This window comes from Mustela lutreola, chromosome 6 (genome assembly GCF_030435805.1).
Source record: "Mustela lutreola isolate mMusLut2 chromosome 6, mMusLut2.pri, whole genome shotgun sequence".
Taxonomy (NCBI): domain Eukaryota; kingdom Metazoa; phylum Chordata; class Mammalia; order Carnivora; family Mustelidae; genus Mustela; species Mustela lutreola.
The window spans coordinates 102,869,611-102,889,916 of NC_081295.1; the positions used below are offsets into that span (position 1 = coordinate 102,869,611).

General features: G+C 40.0%; 1 protein-coding gene across 2 annotated transcripts in view; it reads right to left on the bottom strand.

The window, feature by feature from the left end:
• The window catches only part of COL21A1 (collagen type XXI alpha 1 chain), a 181,860-nt gene extending 170,195 nt beyond the window's left edge, over window positions 1-11,665 (bottom strand). Inside the window, exon 1 of one of the 2 annotated variants that reach the window (XM_059178294.1) lies at window positions 11,198-11,665. The gene's annotated coding sequence lies outside the window, so the exon portion shown is untranslated. The remainder of the gene's footprint in view (window positions 1-11,197) is intronic. The other variant, XM_059178292.1, reaches the window with a different exon arrangement.
• Window positions 11,666-20,306: the final 8,641 nt, after the last annotated feature.

The following is a 20,306-nucleotide window of genomic DNA, read 5'->3' on the forward strand; positions in this document are numbered from 1 at the left end:
CTCTCTGTCAAATAAATAAATAAATAAATTTTTAAAAAAGCAAGTTTAATCTCCACCTCTTCTACAAAGCATAGCATGACAAAAAACAAGACCACACCTCCCACAGTGCCCATCTCCAGTATTAGACCATTTAGAGCTCCATTACATTCTTATTTTGCCTCCTAAAAATTATATTTGAAATAGTCCATCTCCCAATGGTACCACAAGCAACCTGGGGTCATAACCAACCTCAATCTGCCAGGCACCCTGGTAGACACTGAATTAAAACTTGCTGACTCATCATTTCTCTCTCTCTCTCTCTCTCTCTCTCTCTCTCTTCTTTTTCCCCTTCATATAGCACACAGCCAGTGTTTTTGTAATCACCAACATCTGCTCATTGTGAAAATAATGAAATACACAATAATGCCTTCCTTGGGAGAATATCTCCCTTCCTGCTTGATATACCAAAATTCTTGCATTTTTCCATTTAAAACTTCCCAACTCCCTAGTGAAAACAATGCTAGAAACTAACTGATACCAGGGCACCTGGGTGACTCAGTAGGTTGAACATCTGCCCTCGATTCAGGTTATAACCCAGAGTCCTGGGATCAAGCCGTCTTTGCTCCTCGGAGCTCTTTGCTCCACAGGGAATTTGCCCCCTCTCCCTGCCACTCAGCCTGCTCGCACTCACGTCCTCTCTGTCAAACAAATAAAAATCTTAAAAAAAAAAAAAAATTAAGAAACTGACTGAAACCCATTCCTGCATATTTTGAAGGTAGTAAAACATGCCTTCTTCCTTTCCCCTTTTACCACAGAACATATCATATCAATAGATGCCTCTAGGAAAACAGAGATCCCAGATTTTGAAGGGAAAAAGTCAAAATATGAAATTCTCTACAGAGTAGTAAAGATTAGCAAAGTCTTACACTGTAGACAAGCAAGGCTACACATTCCTCTTCCCTGCAGCCTAAAAATACTATAGCTCTGTACAAGTGCACTCCTTGAGGATACTGGGTTGGGTGCAACAGTCCAGCCTTATCGAAAGACTGGCAGTACTAAGACAGTGAAAGAAAGGAATAGAAGGAAAAAAATTTCTTCTCCAGCTCATGATAAATGCTCATCTTTGAGGATAAACTGGAAGAGGGGATAAAACAGAAAGCGTACACATATTTATTTTTTAAATTTAAGTTGTTAGAATTTAAGTTAAATTCGAAAATGTGAAATTATCATTGCTTCTCTAGTCTTATGCTGCTTTAGGCTCAAGGTCCAAAAAGATGGCAGGTTACTAGAAGGGAAATTTCAAATTCAACTTGGCAGCCATATCCAAGATGATGCAGAAACATTTAAAATGCACAAACTTGTTGCATTACTCAAGCTTAGCATTTAATAATGGGATGAGTCTGGCTAAAAGTTGTCCAATGTGAAATTACACTCCTGAGCTAAAAATTAAAAATATTTAGAGACATAGCTAAGGAAACACAGATGCACAAATGGCTCTAACTATCCTGTATCGGTAATTGGCCAGACATTCATTTAACTAATTTAGAATGAAACAGAGATCAAAAATAATCACATTTTTTTTCCCCAGGGTTCTGACATGTGTAGTCTAAAAAGAATTGATTCTGATTTCCCAGTGCCTCCATAACTTCCCTCTGTCAAGCGTCAGTCAATTGAATTCAATTCAACATAGTTTTTGTTTGGTTCAGTTTTTTATTTAATAGACTATGTATTAAGTCCAAACACTCTGTAGTAACTTACTTACATACGTCATGTATGTAGAACTCACCACAATTTTGAGAACATAGATCTAACCACAGACACAAATAATAGACCTTCAGACTACTAGATGTGGGGGCAACTGACCAGATTACAAACACAACAACCTCCTTAAAGCACCTACTACACATAGCAATAAAAGAGGTTTAGGACCTACATGGTAATGCAACTGACCCTGACAAGGGGAGCATCCACGGAGAAATTTGCTAAGCGATTATGAGTCCTTGAGGACAAGGATCATAATTAATTTATCACTGCATCACCAGGATCTAGTTTAAACCACAGAAAGAACTAAGACATATTTGTGGGATGGATGGATTCATGCATACCCTACACAAATGCACCAAAGTGCGGGCTGCAACTGCACAGGGAAACCTAGCTGATGAAGCAAATCGATACTGAAACCCAGGGCTGCATCTGCCCATTGACACAGCTATGTTCTAATTTTCGCAAAGCTGTCCTAATGGGCTATCGGTGGCCCTGACCAAAAAGATCTCTGCAATTGCTAAACCCAGGAGCTCAAGACAAACCACCGATAGCTGCAAACAAGACTGGAAGATAGCCTCAATCCCACCAAACCATCACAGTGACCTTCTGGGACTATGCCATATGGCAGAGGAGGATCATCTTGCAGACTCCACAGCAACACTTACAGTCACAAGGTATTCCTCCCAAAGGCCAATGTTACTGCCAGCTCTAAGAGAGACCATCCCCAGCATCCACACTTTCTTCTCCCTCAGCCCAGTGTGAACAATGGTGAAAATCTGGATGTGCCTCTTCATGACCCAGGCTGTACAGAGGATACCTCACCTAAAGTAGTAAGGTGGGGCACATGGGTGGCTCAGTCAGATAACCATCTGACTCTTCAATTCACCTCAGGTCATGATCTCAGGGTTGGGGGATCAAGCCCCATGTGGGGCTCCAGGCTCAGCACAGAGTCTCCTTACGACTCTTTCTCTCTCCTTCTCCCTCTGCCCCCACCCCTGCTCACATGTGCGTGCTCTCTCTCCCTCTAAATAAATCCAAAACATAAAGTAGTGATGTGTTTTCCAAAAGACAGACATCCAAGTCTCAAGTGTAAAAAAGCTTAGAAATAGGGAGAATAGTATACTTATGATAATAACAAAGTTAAGTGGAGTACTTCTGTCAGGCACTATGCTGAGGGGTTTGAGTTATTCTACTTAACCTTCCTGACCACACAAAGAAGTAGGTCCTATGATCCCCACTTGACAGATGGACAAACTAAGCTTTAAAAAGTTAAATACTAGGCCCAAAAATCACACAGGTGCTAAGTGTCAGGGCCATGACTACAAAATACCCATGATCTTAGTTAGCTATCATCGTACATGGCCTCAAGGTCTTAGAGTACAGAATACTCTTTTGGCACTCACAAGGAGTAATAAACTGATTTTCTGCTTTTACAAAAATATTTTGTATCATTTTAGCCATATTTTACTATCTGTAATTAGTGTCTGGTATTTAAAAGCACATCTGGCACAATAAATACTTGATGAATTAAAGGAAGATAAATTAATTACACTGTAACATCATTATCTCTCATTGGAATGGAATTCAAAATTAAAATTTCAAATGTTTCCATCTACATAGCATGTAGTTAGGCATTCATTTTTGCATTATGAAAGTAAAACATGTATATTAAAAAACAGACAAAACAAAGAAAAGCAGAAAGAAAATATCTATCATTCTACAAACCAAAGACAACTGTTAACATTTTGAGAAACATGCAATTCAGAGCTCAAAAATATAATTTGATTACTCATGTAAGCCTGATTTCTACCACAAAAGCCATAATTCAGAATCAGAAAAAAAATTTTTCAAGTGTTGAAAAGACCAATGAACTGTTTTTATGTAATTTCCACATGGAGGCCAAAGAAAATTTTGTTTAACCATCATGAAAAGATATTTACAATTTTCTTAAGATAAAAAGATCTGTTATTTCATTATTCTTCATTCACTACTGTCCATTTTCAGTGAACATTCAAAAAGGATATTAATAGGAATTTGAGAAATGTGTCCTACATTTCCCAGTAGACTAATTTCCTAAAGGGTTTTACCCTACATTGACCTAAACTGTCTGTATATATGTTCTAAGCTGCAATTCTTTACACGGCCCATGATGGCTCCAAGCAGTGCGTGCAACCAAGGAAAAGAAAAACATACAAACAGCAAAATGAAAAAGGACTTTGCAATCACACCTGCCCAACTACCCCCTTCCTACAGGCTTTTCTAAGCTACTAGCTTTCATTCAGTTGGTGGCAGGCTGGTGAGAATCCAAGTTTCGTATTTCCTAGTCCAGAGCCTTTTAGGAAACAATGAGAGCATCTATGTATTTAGTATTTGACATATATTATTATTATTACTATTTAAATGGTAGTTGAGAAATGACACACAGACAGTAGGGACCTACTCAGTCACACTGCACACACTATAGGCTTGCTGCCACTAAATATACACAGAGTTTGAAGAAGGGTCCATGTACTTCCACTTCCTGGAGAGAGGATGAACGTCACCTTCTCTTTTCATTCCCACCCCAACCCCATTCCAAAGGAAGCCAAGTAGGAGCTCTGCTTACAGCATTCTAGAGAAGACAGTTAGGCATGTCATCCCTGCCGCCCACATTGTTGATATCATTCTCTCTCATTTCAAACCTCAGTCCAGAGGTGTTAGCTCACAAGTGATCTGAACAGGAAGGGGACAGTAAAAGGAGCTGTAAAATGATGAAAAGGCAGACTGCCCAAGGCAACAGAAATTTCTCCAGATAAGTGGTGGAGCTGTCCACGTTCTCAGGAACTTGAGTGTGTGTTGACCTTCTCCACACTGCCTCTCTCTGGGATAAACGCTCCACTTCTTGCTAAGATCTGCCTTCAAATCATACTCAACCCTTTCTAAAGACTGATCACTTACCAAACTGAACCTAGCAACTTCTCTGAATCCCCATACAGTAGCCAAGCTCATGGTTGGCACTTAGGCACTATTTGGTGAATGGCTGAACACTTACAAAGAGTGTTCTGGTCTTATCTCTAATATTCTACCTAATTCTGGATACTACTGAAAATCACAGGCCTAGACACACCCCATGAGGTGGAATAAAACTCTCTCTCCCTAATAAAGTAGCAAAATTCAGATATACAAGGTTTAGAATTTTTGAAAATTTGTATTTCGAAAAGTTGTTTCAAACACTGAACGACCTTTGAATTTGAAAGTTACCATGAAAATATAATACCCATGTTCTGAGTGTTTGTATTTGTCCCTATACCACTTTAAAAACTAAATTTCCAAAGAATATTCTTAAAAGTACAAAATTGCTCTAAAGCTCAAACTTCACTGGAACCTCTTTTTATTTGAATTTTCAAATTGCACTATTGGGTATTTACCCTAAAGATACAAACGTAGTGATCCAAAGGGGCACGTGCACCCAAATGTTTATAGCAGCAATGTCCACAATAGCCAAACTATGGAAAGAACCTAGATGTCCATCAACAAATGAATGGATCAAGAAGATGTGGTATATATACACAATGGAATACTATGCAGCCATCAAAAGAAATGAAATCTTGCCATTTGCGACAACATGGATGGAACTAGAGCGTATCATGCTTAGCGAAATAAGTCAAGCGGAGAAAGACAACTATCATATGATCTCCCTGATATGAGGAAGTGGTGATGCAACATGGGGGCTTAAGTGGGTACGAGAAGAATCAATGAAACAAGATGGGATTGGGAGGGAGAGAAACCATAAGTGACTCTTAATCTCACAAAAGAAACTGAGGGTTGCTGGGGGGAGGGGGTTTGGGAGAAGGGAATGGGATTATGGACATTGGGGAGGGTATGTGCTTTGGTGAGTGCTGTGAAGTGTGTAAACCTGGTGATTCACAGACCTGTACCTCTGGGGATAAAAATATATGTTTATAAAAAATAAAAAATTATTAAAAAAAAAAAAAAGAAAATTTTATTGGTCCTTAATCTTTTCTTGACACCAATAACTGTAAAAACAAATAGTTAACAAACAGCATAACATTGCAATCATGGCTAAATTGACCAAGATCAAAACAACACAAGTCAAAACCAAAACTAAACACTGAATCAAACACAAGCAACTGGCAGGATTCCCAGAAGGTCACTAAACTTGGACTTGAGAAAACTATCAACGTTTCCTGAAATTTTCAAAGATATCTCTAAGTTTTTTCATTAGTAAAAACCAAAATGCCAGAGAAACAACAAAGAGAAAAAACTAAACTGAATCCTTAGAAAAGACAAACCTAGTAGGAAAAAATATCCCTTTCAAAATTGACAGCTATAAATTTATTTTCTTGGCATTGTGGACATATTGTTTGCAAAGGAAATCTTTTGAATAGATAACTCTGAAAGCAAACTGGGTTAAGCAGGACAGGTAGATCTAGAGCATTCCAGTAGCACTGTCTTTGATTATGTGCCTCCCTCATATTATCTGATTTTCCAGAAGGCAAGGTAGTTGAATGAAAAATATTGAGTTGAACACAGGAACCCTGATTTGTCATCCAGTCCTACAACTAACTCTGCATAAGCCTTTAGCCTAGAATGATACCTCTAAGCCTCTGTCTCCTCATTTATATTAGATCAATTATAATATCCACTAGCACTCTAAAAATTCTAGGAGTACATGGGAATCCCACAGATAATAATGTATAGTGTTACAGGGCCTCTCTTTATAAAGGACATGATTACTCCTTTTCACAATAAATTAACCAAATTAACTCTTTTAATCAGCTTGGGTATCAGCATTCTAAAGAACTGTGCTGGGTGCTTGGGTGGCTCAGTCGTTAAGCACCTACCTTTGGCTCAGATCATGATCCCAGGGTCCTGGAATCAAGCCCCACACTGGGCTCCCTGCTCAGCAGGGAGTCTGCTTCTCCTGCTACCACCCCCCAACCCCTGTCTCCCATTTGCTGTGACCCCCTGCACCCCCTTCCACTCTCTCTCTCAGATAAACAAATAAAATCTTTTAAAATAATAATAATAAAGATAATAAAGAAAGAAAGAACTGTGCTTGGTGATACTGATGTTCAGTCAAGTTTGAGAACCAGTAGGTCAAAGCAGTGATTCTCCGTGTGGTCTCTGGCCAGCAGCAGCATCTGGGAACTTTTATAAATGGTATTCAAAAGGTTGTACTATTTTCTGAGAAACTTGAAATACTTCACTTATCCTGAAACAAATTCTCCCACTATCTAAAACAGAAAAACCATCAAATGAACATAGCTTAAGCTACATTTTTTAGGATTCCATTTTTAAGAGATGAAAACAGAAAAGAGAGCCTCAGCTTAAACCATTCATTAAGTCCAAAGTAAAATAACAGCAAATTCTTATTAAGCATTTACTATGAGTCAGGCAGTGTTAAAAGAACTTTATGTACATTAACACATTTACTCCATATAACAACCCTGCTGAGATAGGTACTGTTTTCCCAATTTTCTAATGAGGATACAGAAGTAAAAAGATATATGCAACTTGTCCAACTTCAAACAATTCATAAGTGACAGAGTCAGATACAAGACAAGACTAGATAGTCTGGGGGCGTCTGGGTGGCCCAGTGGGTTAAAGCCTCTGTCTTCGGCTTAGGTCATGATTCTAGGGTCCTGGAATCAAGTCCTGGGATCGAGCCCCCGTGTCAGGCTCTCTGCTCAGCAGGGAGCCTGCTTCCCTTCCTCTCTCTGCCTGCCTCTCTGCCTACTTGCAGAGTAGTCAAATAAATACAGTCTTTAAAAAGATTGTATCTGTCAAATAAATACAATCTTTTAAAAAAAAAAAAAAAAAAAAAAAAGACTAGGCAGTCTGACTGTAGAGTGTCCCCAACCATAATATGGAAAAGAAAGTTAGGAAATTTGGCCTCCATGGCTGATCTTGTTTGCATGAGACTAGACCACATGCCAAAAATAAACATTTCTACTTTGTTTCTCTCAAGAATGATAATGACTCTAGCTAAGGAATTACTATTGCATGCTAAGAAATATAATCCAAAAACAATAAATACAAAATAAAAACATGTATCCATTTCCACTGATGTGTTTTACTCACAAGACTTCCAAGATTGGCCTTAATAGTAAAACCATCCACTTTGGAACAAACTAGGGCCCTCAAAATGAACTAAATGAATGCCAGGTAATGCTCATCAAAACCTTTTTAAGTGAGCCAGGTTATGTAAATCAAGTGCAATTAGGCTAGCTCCTCTAACACTATCTCTGCTCCAATCCTTATGCATGTAAGTGGAGAATTATAAAATCATTTTTTATTTTATGCATTGCAGTACTGATCATTCCTAATTGGCCACTCACTGCAACAGAGCTGCCACATCCTGTCACTGACAATTGCAACATCGCGGACTCTCTTAGCTCTCCAGATAAATTATCCAAAACACGTGATTTGATTCCTGAGAGTTTGAATTTGCTTCCACATGCCTTCATTTTTCCCATCAAGAGATGTACCTCTGATCTTTCCTTTTCATCGCCAAAGCTACTCTTCATTTCATACATAGTGAGTTAAACAGAAAACCCTACTCAAATTAAATTGTAACGGCATTTAGTAACATTAAATTCTAATCATATTCATTTTAATAACATTCACTTGTAAGGTCAAAAGTATCCTAAAAGAGACTGATTGCCCGAATAAAGGAGTTTACATGCTCGAGAATGCTCATATGCTGGAAGCTGCATTACGTTTAGTCTCCAGGAAGTAACAGAAGATTAGTAATAGGCAGGTGTAACATTGAATTCCAAGAGTCAAGATGAGTTATAAAAAGGTGCTCTAAGTTAGAAATCTAATATTCAACTTATCATTGAAATCAAAGGATAATCAAGACTACATTCAAAATTACAGAATAATTTGGCATCCTTTTTGAAATTGATACCATGTTTTTTCACCAGAACTATTTGGTCCTAAGATGATCATTCAAATAAGTTCCAATCAAACGATATGCACAGAATTGCTTTTTGGGTATGTGGTTTGAAGCATTTTGAAATTATCACAGTTAAGCAGAAAAAGAACTCTTAAATTACGTCACCTAACCCTTTTTGCCAGTTTAGGCCTACCCTTGCTCTGTATCCTCATTTTCCCTTCTCTTATATCCTCTTCAACAAACCTTCACGTAGCTGGATAAGGTTTCAGTCTGTGCTCACTCTCAAGAACCTAAGAAATACCAGATCGTATTTCCCAAGTGCCTCTCTTGGATACCACAGCATGCCACCTTTAGATGCTCTCTTCCCATCTGAATTGTCTAAGGACTGATATTAAGGAGAACCAGACTTTAAGACTATTTAAATGTGAATGTTAATGGATTATAAAATCCACCAGATAGGGAATGAAATACTTTACCACAGAGAGTGAATAAAAATCAAATGATTTGAAGCTAATCAAGTAAAAAAAAAAAAAAAATTCTAGAAAGTTCCATATAAAACATGCAATAAAATTATGAAGAGAATTTGAAAATATTCTTGTGTTCACATTCTGGTTAAGAAGCAAAAGCTATAAATTCTAAGGGTTAGATTTAATACAAAATCTGCAAAATCTGACCCTTATATCAACATACTTTTCATTTCAAGGCATTTGGGGATTAGAGTTTTTTGTTCTTAGTGTGAGTGTGGTGTGTGTATATTATTTTACTATTTTAAACACTTTAGAAGCATTATTTCACTTTAACAACAATGTGAGAACTATGAAGGATGCATTGTATTACTACAGTCCTCCTTTACAGATGGGGAAACTGAGGCTCAGAGAAGTTATGCAACTCTCCCAGAGCAAATTTTGAATATGTTCCCATAGCATATTTTGAACCTGAGTCTTGAGCCCCAACAAAGGCTCCTGTTCCTTAACACTACCCGTATTTTCCCCAGTTCTCTAAACACAAGCTTAGTACCTGCCCCTCAAGAAGTCTATATATTGCAATCACAAACTGGCACAGAAAATGCCAGTTTGGGAAATGAACGTTTCCTGTACAGAAAGTCTTGCTAGGGGTAGCACTGTGTTCACCAGGCACACATGTGGTGGGACTGGAGTCATGCCTATTCTAGTTTTTTATCCAGCATCAGATTTTCTAATCCATTTAAGCCTATTTGCAAAGTCATTCTATTTCTGTACTAATGACTTAGAAACAGCTGGAATTTTTTTTAGCCAAAATTTTGAAATCTCAGATCTCTATTAAAAGAAGGGGGGGAGGAGTCACTTCAGATAATCCAGAGACCTGCAATGCTGAACTTCCCTTTCACTCTGGAGAACTGGCATGAATCCCTTAAACCTCTGCTTTAAAAAAAAAAAAAAAAGTCCTGTAATGTACACTGATGACAGAGATGATCTGGTATCATCTCATTGGGAGCCAAAGACTCATGTTATTACAACTAGAAGACTTATGTATATTTCTTCTTCGGCTTCATTTCGACTCAAAAAAAAAAAAAAAAAAAAAAAAAAAAAAAAAAAAAAACCTAAACCTATTCTTTCCTAAAGTACACAGATTCTACCATGTAAAAATTGCTCAAGATGATAGCTAATTCTCTACCCTTTGCAGGATCCTCCAATGTTCCCAGTGTGTTTTTTGGGGGAGAGGGTTTGTTTTGGATAGGGTAAAACCCTACTGATGCACACCTAGGATTTTCTGAAAAGTGTTCCCTTTACTCCTGCCCCTGTGGAGGGGAATTTGCAGGTGTTTGCCCTTACCTTAACTGAGATCCAACCCAGTAGTTCTCAAAAGTAGGTAAATGCAACCATCACCTGGAGGGCTCATGGAAACAGCTAAACCTTACTCCCAGAGTTTCGGCCTGGGCTCTAGATCGTCCCTTAAAGTTCCCAGGTGATGCTCATACCGCTGGCCAGAGATGACATTCTGAGAACCACTCCTTTAACTCACTGGTTCCCAAGCTGTTCTGCATGGAAATCACCCTGGAGGAGCTGTTTTTAAACGTGGATGCCCCCAAGTCCCATTCCTACAGATTCTCATTTAATTGGTTTAGGGTGCTGCTCAACTACAGAGTTTTTTAAAGTTCCCCCAAGCTCCTGTCCTGTGCAGCACCATTAAAGAACCTTCTGGGCCAAATACACCGCCCACCGCCCTGTGCGCTCGCCCACGCTCCCGGCGCGCCACGTGTGGACGCCACTGCCCCTTCCAAGGGGACGATGGGTTCAGGGGCATACATTGCCACACAATAAGAATTCCCGGGGCCAAAGACCCCGCGGCACAAACCAGCTCCCAACGAACCTCCTGTGATTCAGGAACACCCAGTAACTTTGTAGGACAAATCCTGTCATCCCAGCCTCCAGCCTGGGTGCAGGGTTGATCTCTGGATTCACCAAGCGCTTCAGCGCGGGGAGAAAATGTCAAACTGCAGCCCCGGGACAGCTAGCCTTGGACCCCCTATTTGTTACTCTAGCAGAGAGAGGGGAGAAGGCGTTGTCACCTTACCTGACGCGGCGTCCAGGGTCAGGGTGGCGGTCGCAGCCAGCAGCGTCTTGTACCAGGGCTTCGGGGGGCGTCCCAGGCAGCGACCAGCCCCAACCCGGGCAGAATCTGGGCTGAAGAGGGTTGGCTCCCCTCCGTCCCGAGCCCGGTCGCCCCGTCGCCCCGTCCGCCGGCAGTGGCCAGTGCAGAGCGCCTCGGCTCCGAAGCTCGCTCTCGGCCCCCTGGAGGCGGAGCCCCGGAGATAAGGTTAGCACTCCCGCCCCCTTTCCGGTGGGCCAGGCCAGAGGGTGGGTTTTGGATCGCGATCTGCAAGTGCGAACTGCTAATTAACCCTGGTGGAAACACGCTCCGCTCGAATCCTGCCAGGACCAGAGGCTGCGCGACGGGAGAGGCGGCAGAGGAGCTACCCCGGAAGCGGGAAAGATAAAGGAGCGCCGAGGGCGAAAGGGAGAGACCGGGGAGGCGAGCACCTGGGGCGCGTGGCAGCACGGAGGAGAGGGGCTACCTTCCGTAGCCCGTGAGAACGGCCCCCAGGGGGCGCCAGGGTCTGTCACCCTGGTCCGCCCCGCCGCTGGGTGTTGTACCTGCCCTTAACCTAAGGGAATAGCTGCCCAAAAACCTGAGAGGAGTTCACTTTCAAATAGGTAGGCAGTTACCTGTGAGGACCTGGAAGTTACAGAAGTTCTGGAATAAGGCGACGGCCTCTGAAATAAAGGAGTACTCTGTTGCTCTGCCCTTAACTCACAGAGCACCAGAAAGTTCCTTAACCTTCACGTGCTTAGACCTCCCATGTGCCCTGGACCCCCCCTTACCACCCCTCACCTGTCACTTTCTCCACTTCTCACTCTGCTTTACCCCCTCACCCCCTCCCCCGTATGGCCTGCTTGTCCTTCCTTATACACCCCAGTGTGGTGTTCTCTCCCTACTTCATCTACCTCCAAAGCTCTGTCTCCCACCTTATCACAGTTGCCTGCTTCCCTTTATTCAGGTCTCAAATGCCCCTTCCAGAGCGTCCTTCCTGCATACTCCATCCAAATGGAACTCCCACAACCATTCACATCCCCTAACCCCACTTCATTTTCAACACATTACTTATCATTCCTTGAAAGTGTATTATTTGTTCTGTTGCTTTGCATCCATCTCAAGAGAAGCGTCCTGAGGAAAAAGAATTGGTCTTATGCCTAGCTTTACTTTCTACATCTAGAACAATACCTGGAATATAGTAGGTGCTCAATAAATATGGGCTGAGTGAATGTGTGACTCAGTTTCTCCCCAGAAGAGAGCCTTCACAAAGAAATGTCTGCCTGCCTTCAACAACTAAATCCTACTAAGTTCAGGTCAAATACATTCATCTTGGGATGATTATCATTTTCTGCGTTTCCTCATTCATTCATTCATTTCTGCATTTCCTTATTCATTCATGTTATAGTCCATTAGTATTCAGAAATGTTTCTTCCTGATCAGATCAATGAAAATATGACCACAACTTCCCAATATGGAGATATAGATAGCAGCCATATATATACAATACTTTTCTGGGAAGAGAGGTACCCTAGCCATACCTCAGCTTGTGCTGCCTCAGACCCTCCATGCTCAGACTTCTGACCTACAGAAACTCAGACATAATTCATTTATGTCATTTTAAGCTGTGTCATATCTGTGTCGTGTGTCATAAGTGTCATATCTATTGCTCACTATTATATTCCCATGTGAACAATAAACAAATATTTATTGAATGAACAAATTTGCTAATGTGACAAGACCAAGGGAGAACCACCTTAGTGTATATATATACTGAATGCACTGATGCTGTTCCAGGCAACAGGCTAGACTTTGGGGACAGAGCTGTGAACAAAACAAGCCCCTGTCCTCCCTCTCAAGAAGCTAAAATCATCCTCAAATAATACACTATTCACAAAGGCAGGCAGTTCTCAAATGCTCTCTCTAGGATAGGATTGTGGGTAGAATCATCCCAAGCCTATCTTATTGTATCCTTCCTCACCCTTTAAATCAAGGGTATGTGTGAAGGGAATGAGAAGTTTCAAAAGTACAATAGGAGGCCTGGGAAAGAAAAGGGTGCATTACCTGATGGTGTTGGGGCTCCAAGTCACAGAAACCAACTCTGGTTGAGTTCAACAGCAAAAGGAATTTAGGCCATAGAAATGATAGGAAGGCTGGAAAACCAGGCTTAGAGAAAGATAGTCTGTGAAGGACCAGATTCTGTGTAGCAATTACTGCCCAACAGTCTTGTAAAGGCAACACAGCTTGAGAAAATAGACTGCATCTGTTTTTCCTGCCCTTGCTGTACTCTGTCCAAGACCCAAAGTCCAGAGAGAGAGTCCATTTAGCTTGGCTTGGTTTACATGCACACTCCCTTAGCTAGAGGACTGACAGACCAAAGACCACTAGTGGGGAAATGTCTAAACCTTGTATACCAGCTGACAATCAGGAATTAGATATTATCTGATCGATCTGACCATAAATTCAGCTCTGTGCCAGTGGCACTCTTTAAAATAAGGGGTGGACTTATGTAGTTCCCAAAGTCATGAGGACATTGCTTTACAAGGTGGCCAACTTTGAAGCAGTCAGCACCCTGGATATTCCTCACATGGGAACTGCTGACCAGGACACTCACTTCTCTTCCATGGAACAGTCTTGGCTATTTCTGTTTTGCAGGATATAGTGACAATCATGGTGGGATGCATGGAATGATCGTCAGCCCACTGGTAGCCCCTAAATCTGCCCTCTAGGAGGATCTCCTTTGACCACTGAGCATAGGACATTGTTGTCAAGGTTGAGGTCTACCTGGGAAGACAAGTCCTTTTAAGCTCTAAGAGGCTTCTGGTCAATTTCAGAGACTAGAAACTAAAGGTCAGTAATGTGACTAGTCATTTCCTTCAATCTAAACAGCTACTGAGGATTCTGGTTTCCAGGCAGTAACTTCAGTGTTCTAACCATCTCCCTAGCCTCTAACTAAAGCATTTATAAACAGGGATGTGGGATGGAGAGACTTGCCCATTCTGACCTTGGACTCCAAACTATAGCCCAAATGCATTTTTGCAGTAAATGTCATTATCTCCTCTGACAATGAGGCACTTCATAACAAGAGGTATATGCAAGGGTCCCAGAGAGCCAGCTTCTTATTTCCTTCTGTGGTTCTTACCTTCCTCCTAGTATTGATCATACTAGCTTTATTACTAGGCAGAGAACTTGGCTTTTTCAACTATCCAAGGCTCTAGAACACCAGAGCACCAGAGTACCAGGCTTTCTACCATTTCATTTTGCAGACTGCAACCAGTCTGGAAACAGGCACTGTTTCCAATCTACATGGAAAACGAATCCTTTGGAAATATATGAGTAGCTCACAGAAGGGCTGTAAAACTACTTTTGGGAAAAGAAGAACCAGATAAAGTTGCAGAGATAACAGGAACTCTTCAGCATTTTTAGAAGGATATCACCAGTGGTAGAAGTGAACAACATTTTTTTCACATTCATATATTAATCTACTCAGTGTATAAGGATAGTGAGTTTCACTGGCCTAGCTAGCATGGGTCACCAGCCAATACCTTACATTAGGAGAGAACAAGGCATCTAATTGTACTGGCCTACTGAAACACATTTGACAAAGCCTTTAAGTCTGAATTCAAAAAGCCTGAAGAAGAAGAAACACTCAAATGAAATCAGGATGCTGGTACCATAAAAAGTAGGAATGAGTGCTAGGTGGAACAAAATAAAACATCTACTACAGAGAAAGGAAAGTGATGCCATTTCCTTAGGACTTCTTCAGAACCAACTATGGAGGCCACTTCCTGTTCTTTTCAACACCTACATTCTTGGATTGTAGACACATTTCCAGTTTGATGGTTAAATCCAAGGGACTAATATATACTAGTTGTATTCTATCTAAAAAGATATGGCTTATGATAGCCCTACTGTGGAAATAATTGGAAAATACTTCACAGGCCTGAGGTCCATGATTTTTCAGTAATGATTCTAATAGTCCCTGGTGATGCCCCATGATAACATCCCTGGATCAAAGAATCCACAGAAGGAATCATTCACACGGATTGGTTTAGGATGGGCAAATGACCCAAATTAGGCCAGTCAGACCTCTTTCTGGAACTTTGGAAGGGTGGGAAAGAGGAGTTTTTGTTGTTGTTTTTTCTTGGATTTTGAACCCGAAAGACCATGTAAGCCTAAATCCACCTAGAAGAAGCTGACTGAAAATTAAGCCAACACAGAGAATGGCAGAACTATAGGAAAACGAGAACAAGCAACAGACACCAGCGACAGACAACAGACACCAGAATATCTACATCCAGCCACTACTGAAACAAGGCCTCCTTCTAGATGTTTTTCCCTTGAGTCAATAAATCCCTTTTTTGTCTAAGCTAATTTGAATCAGGTTTCTCTTCCTTTCTATGAGAAGGGCCCTAAATTGAACACCCAAAAGCAATTTCAAAGCTGAAAGAAACTTAAGAAAACAGAATGTCAGTATAAAATCATTTTGTGTCTTAAATCCTTCTTAAATTCATAGCTTGAAATGCTAAACAGCAAATCATTTCTTAATATCAGAGTTTGACATCAATAATGAATATTTTTATAAGTCCCCTTAAAAGTCCGAAAGTCTAAGACAAAATGACTCATTCTAATTTGGTTGGATGATCTTTAGTTCTTATTTCTGAGGGCATGTTCTTAAATCCAAATGTGAGACACACAAATTAGCAGGTAAAGATGCAAAAAAAAACCACACAAATATACCCAAATGTGCAGTCAGAAAAAGCTTAGAGATAATTCTTCCATTTCATAGTTCTTCTTTTTCTCACTATCAAAGTCCCAATTTCTTCTGGCCAAGAGAATACTGAATGAATTCACATTCCCCGAGGTTTGGGTCACATTTCTTACATTTTTTTCTTAGGGCTGAAAGGCAAATTCAACTTTCCTTGCCTTGAACCATAACACAGAAATGAGGAACTACCCTATTTTTAACCAGCCATGGCAATGGTTTCTTGTTAGGCTCCTACCTTCAGAAACTCTTTAAAACATGCTTCATTATGGTAGTTACAGTGAGGAAGGAAGAGGCAAATGGCCTTTGTGTTGAAGTCATTTATATACAGGCATCATCAGAAGTAAAAAGAAAATAAATTCTTTGTTGGTTTATTCATTTGTGATTGAAATGTTGTATCTAAAGTGAAAACACAGATTCAGTACTGGTTTTCCTTTAATTTACAGTTAAAAATTGGAAATAGAGACCTGTCAACAAGGATTTTCAAGTCCCTGAGTTCTTTTTAGACATGGTTAGTAATGGGCTGGGATAGATTTAAAAAAAAAAAAAAAGTCCAAGTCCCATTAACTTCCAAGTTAACAAATATATATATAAAGCTAATTACTTCAAGTTCCAATGGATCTGTGTGCACACATGCACATGCATATAGGGAGGGGGGACTGAAAAATATTTGAAGATATTGAAGTTATTTAATATAGTTTTCTAAAAACTATAACCATCCCAATTCCTTACTTTTCTAAAGTTATTCCTCTAAGAGCTTTCTTAACACTTCAAGATTGCTTCAAGTGCAGCCTAGTTCCCTGGATAATAGTTCATGTAGGAAATTATCAGTGATGACCACCTGGAGAAGACATCCCATAGTGTACTGCCTACATTAAAAAAGGAAAGACAATCCTATATTTTTGGCTTCCCAATTCATGGTAGTAATCCTAGGTTTTTTCTGTCATAGTAAGTCATTTATTATCCAAGTTGCATGTTTTCCCCAGGTAAATGATTCAGCACTCATTCCCTTCTATTTCAATTCTGTTTAATTCCCAATACTTTGGTTTTATTAAAGTTGCTTTGACCAGATTTAAGAGATACTTCACCATATGTCATATGAAAAATTAGGATGGTTGCTGAAATTATGTCCGTGGTCCCTTTCCAGATGTAAAGTGCTTGAACCTCTGTGGGACAGGCAAGCCACAGTTACTGTCATACATTATAACCTGCATTTTGTTTTCTTATTTCCTACATTCTTTAAATCAGAGCTAATTGAATCAAGTGTCCTCTAGATTCATTACCTTCTTTTTCAATTCTGGGTATAAAAATCTTTCCTTTTGAACCTTCTAGATTGATCATGGTTCCTAAAAGGGAGAGTGTGTGTGTACTTAGTGTTTTCTATGGATATTTCCCCCCCCCCCGGTCTAACTGCACAGAGCCTTGTAAAACTAATCTTTTCTTAAGGATATACATGCTTCTTTTTTTCTTAGAGGCTATCTCTAGAACCTACCATCATAAATTGGGCCACCTGCCTGCATGACATCTTGTTGTAAGGAAGAGGAAGGGAAATATCTCCCCAGCTCTGCCAAGGTTTTTCCCAGCCAAAAGCATACTCGGGAAGCCTCAGTGCTGCAGTAAAGGGTGGGGATGAACGCCTTGGCTTGCTGCATGCCGACCTCGCAGAGATGCCAAGTTATTCAAAAGAGAAGTCCCTTAGCTGTAACAGAGTCATCTGCTAGAATCTGTGTACAGGACAGATGTGGCTTTCCCCTCAGCCCTCTGGGAGCTCACATTGGATAAAGCCCTTAAGCCTGAATTCAAGAACCCCACAACATACCTGACTTAAAAAAAAAAAAAAAAAAAAAAAAAAAAAAACGGTATATAGAGAGAATACCAGCCTACCTCTCATCATGGCTGATCTCTGGGAGAAGGGCAGCACAGGGTAATCATTGCACACTTCCAAATGTGAACAGTGACCATTCTGGGAGGTCTGCTTGGCTCAGCTGAAGATCCTCACCCAAGGTTCTCTTCTAGTGACTGATGAATTCTAAAGATGGGAGGATTATAGAATCTCTCTACTAGTTTTTCTGATTTTTTTTCCTAAAAAAAACAAAAATGGATTCTAGAGTATTTTTAGACTTTTTTTTTTTTTTTTTTTTTTTTTTAAGTGAGAGAAAGAGAAAGAGCACAAGCAGGGGGTGGGGGTGCAAAGAGAGAGAGGGACAAGCAGACTCCGCCCTGAGCATGGAGCCCCACACAGGGCTCAGTCCCGTGACTCTGAGATCAAGACCTGAGCTGAGATCAAGAGTCAGAGGCTTAACTGACTGAGCCATCCAGGCACCCCTAGAGTATTTTCAGGTGGGACTTTAACCTATTAGATGATTGCAGAAGAAAAGCATAAAGTTTTCTAGATGCCAAGTAACCTAACACCAGGCTAAATTAAAAGTAATTCAACACTCTCATATCACTTTTCTGCCCCAGTCCCTCTCACCTTGCTCTTCCTTAAGGATCTGGAAAGCTTAGACTGAGGATGACTTACGGGGCTTCAGATCCAGCCCTTTTATTTCTGGTGGAGGCAGGAACGTGGACAGAGATGGGAAGTACTCATAAGCAACCACTGTATTTTCCCTTAAACCCTAATAGAATGAAACTTACTTCTTGCACTTCCAAGTTTAGTGTCAGGAAAAGTTTCTTACTTAAAAAAAAATGTATTTTCCCTAAGAGTAGAAAAAAAAAATGAAAAGTTTTAGCGTCCAATTAGATCTTTGAAAACTTAACAAACAAATATTCAGAATCAGAACCAAGACATCGCTTTGGTGCAGTGTCAGAAGTAAAGCCTCAAACAGGAAGAGATTCAAAAAGATATCCTCCCTAACATAAATTCGTTTCACACTAGGGAGGAGCAAAATCTAGACTTAAGATTTTGAAGCCTTAAATATCTATTTTCCAACTCCACCAACCAAATAACATTAAAACAACAGTTTCAAGGCTCTTTTGAAGTGCAAATCTATACCCTTTTTAGTCTCACATGGGACTGAAACCAACAATGCTTCCCCATTCAGGAGGAAAATATATTGATTAGCTGATGGTGAAATGAGTGTGGCAGGTTCAATTAGAATTTGTAAAGTCTATAATCGGACATTCAAAATACAACTCATGTAGGTAAGCAAGTGAGCCCTATTCTCAGATTTATAAAGAATCAGGTACAAACTCTGATGAATCTTCTATTTCTCATACTAAAGAGAGGTATTTCTCCATGACATACTCCTATTTACAATGACTTGAGGAGCAGGATTGTTCTACGAGGTCTCACGACAGGAGGTGTCAAGAACAGAAGCTGTAAGAATCAGGGCAGTTTTAAAAGGACAGATAAAAATTATAGAGCCTGGGTGGCTCAGGGGATTAAGCCTTCTGCTCAGGTCATAATCTCCAGGTCCTGGGATCAAGCCCTGCATCTGGCTCTCTGCTCAGCAGGGAGCCTGCTTCTTCCCCCACTCTCTACCTGACTCTCTGCCTACTTGTGATCTTTCTCTGTCAAATAAATAAATGAAATCCAAAAAAAAAAAAATTATAGAGCGTATGAAACTTACTCCCCCAGCAAATCCTTATTGCTAGCAAGGTTGGATTTGATTAACACTGTTCTATTATTGAATTTAAAATAGTTAAGGCAGGGTAGTATAGAGATTGTATTGCTCAAAAGAAAATCTCTATAGTTCTTGTATGCTTGTGGGGGAGTGGAACTTAGTTTGAACTTTCTAGAAAGAAATTTGGCATTATGAATCAGAGGCCTTAAAATATTCACACCCTTTGACACAGCAATTTTAGTTTTAGGAAAATACCCAAATAGAATAATCTGAAAAGTAGGCAAAGATTTATGACCAAAGTTACTGGTTAAAACATGATTTAAAATGGACAAAAACAACAACAACAAAAATGGTCCAAAACTGTGGATCTGTTAAATAAGAAGTCACCAAACATTTTCTGCAAAAGTCCCAATAGTAACTATTTTAGGCTTTGTAGACCATGTTTTCTCTGTCACAACTACTGCTCTGCATTGTCAATGTGAAAGCAACACAGACAATAGTTAAGTAAGTGGGTGCGGCTGGGTTCCAATAAAACTTTATTAATCGACATTGAAATTTGAATTCATATAATTTTCAGATGTCATGAAATATTATTGTTTTGATTCTTTTCAAATATTTGAAAATGTCAAAAACGTTCTTAGCTCATGGGTTTTAAAAGACAGGTGACAGGCCAGATTTTCCAACCCCTGGCTTTAATTATAGTATCCTCATTAAAATTTTATGTTCAGTATTTATGATCAGTCAAAATTACACAATTTGG